A 2435-nucleotide genomic window follows, 5' to 3' on the forward strand; every position below is an offset into this window, starting at 1 on the left:
GAGCACATTTTAGAAAGTAGAAAGAGCAGAAAAGAAAAACAAATAAGTAGCTTTTTGGTAAAGCAGCTGAGATCGCTTCCTAACAAGGCCAGACAGAAAGAGAAGAGGGGAGGATGTTACCATTCAAAGTCAGATCAGAAGATGCTGCCATTTCATACCTTTCTTTCTTTCCTTCTGTGTCTCTGTGTGTGTGTGTGCGTTTACCACCTCCTGTTGGCTCTTGCTGATTTGATGATGTATTCATTTGGCCCAGGGAGGAGGGCCTGGGCGTCAGCAGGAGTAAATAAATTGCACCAGTGGCTGGTGCGTAATAAGCGAGCAAACGAGTGTGCGCTAATGAAAAAGCATGGGAATTTCTCTTTCTCTCTCTGACTCGCACATCTCCCCCTCTCCATTCCTTTCTTGCAGCCGTAATGAGAAGCACCTGTTAGCCGCTCTCATTAAGAGAGCTCTCTTCAGACCCTGTTAGACACTCGCTTCTGTTCCAGCTCTCATGCGTGTGTTCACTCACTCTAACACACACACACACACACAGCATAAAGGATAATGCCAAAAGGCATACATCCATGCCCTTTACACACACACACACACACACACACAGATTAACAATCCTCTGGACCTGAGAATTCTGCAGCATCAGACAGGTCAGCTTCATTAAGCCCTCATCCTAAATGAGGATGACTGGACACACTTAATGAGTAAACAGGAGGGCAGCCCAAACAGGCACCTCTAACAGTCTGATAATCAGTCTCAGTCTAAAGGCCTCTGATTGGGCCTGTGCCAGATGACCATGGCATATGTTCCAAAACCAAATGCTAGCTAGCTCTGCTACCTAACCACCATATTTGCTGAGGGCATTGATGGCAAGTATGGATGGAAGGTAGTGCACAGGGCCATCAACATTTCCATGATTTGATTTCTTAAATGCTTAATGCTTAACCCTAAATTATACCACAGGCATTTATTTGTTTATTTATTTATTTGGGGGGGGGGGGGGGGGGGGGGGGGGGTGCTCCACCTGTGATTTCTCATGATACTGTGGAAGAAACCAGGTGATTAGTGTGTCATTTCTTACACAAATATCCTTCCATGAAACATGTGTCCTTCATCATCAACTCCTCTTTGCCAATTCTATTCATATTCAGCGAGTGAACACTGGGCCATCAGCAGTCATGAGTGACACCACCGGTCAAAAGCTCTCTCTGCCACACCAGAAAAGACTGGCTAAATGGATTTCTTCACCCTGGCAGTCTTTTTTGACACAGAAAATATGTCTAGCATAGTAGACCAAAGCATTTCACAAAATCTTTAAACAATCTCAGACTGTAAGTCCAGAGTTGGATGCTGGTTCTAATGCTGCCTGGCAATGATGATGAAGCTAGTGGATAATGCTGGAGGTTTACCCTTTGGTTTTCCACATACAGATATTGGTTTCCTCCAATTCCACTCAGGAGATAATGTTAATGTTCAAACACACAGTTAAGATTATACTTTTGAACTCTTACAAATTCCATTACAACAGTTTGATCAAATGCAATCCAAAGATAACATTCAGATAGAAATTCAACAAATCTTTAAAAACTCATTTGGATCTTCAGAAGTTAGAACCCCAAAATGTCCTTCAAAAACAGATAGCTATTCTTCATTGTATTCAGGTATTGTGATGCAGATACTCTTCACCTGAGCTTTAGATGGAACAGTGGGATTTCACTGTGGTGTCACCACGTCAGCACGTCCGCTATCCATTAGATTAGTGCAAATGGCCTAAAGATTCAGGTACTGTGATGCAGAGACTCTTCACCTGAGCTTTAGATGGAACTGTGGGATTTCACTGTGGTGTCACCACGTCAGCACGTCTGCTATCCATTAGATTAGTGCAAATGGCCTAAAGATATTTCCTTTTTTGAAGTCTTCTGAAGACAGCCATACAACAGAATCCCATCACAAAATTCCAGCATATAGCAACATTTTTTAACAATGTTTGGCTTTATTTGAAAACAAACTGTCAGGATTGGTTTAGTCCCCCCACTGATAGTTCCAGGATATTGATTTTGTAAGAGCTATTTCTTTCACCTACACACAATCCTAAAACCTCGCCCTCAATCCCATTTCCTGCAATGAATGAGTTGGTGAGGAGTGTGCTGTTTGAGGGACAGGCCGTCTGCTGCTCTCCATTTATTTTGCTCACCTTTCAATCACTCAGACTCCTTTAGGATTACCCAGCTTCTACCAGTGGCTCAATAACATTACTACTTCAAATGCACTGTACTTTGTGAACACCAAAATATAAAAGTTTTTGGACATCCAGTTATAGCCTACACACTCACATAATACCAGACCCACACAAAAGCCCACGGCATCCGGAGTTGGAATGTGACTGTCTTGTCTGCTTGTATGATAGATTGTGTTTGGGGTGGCGGGTACAATGCAATGCA

The sequence above is a fragment of the Alosa alosa genome, chromosome 15, assembly GCF_017589495.1.
Source record: "Alosa alosa isolate M-15738 ecotype Scorff River chromosome 15, AALO_Geno_1.1, whole genome shotgun sequence".
NCBI classification, from domain to species: Eukaryota; Metazoa; Chordata; class Actinopteri; order Clupeiformes; family Clupeidae; genus Alosa; species Alosa alosa.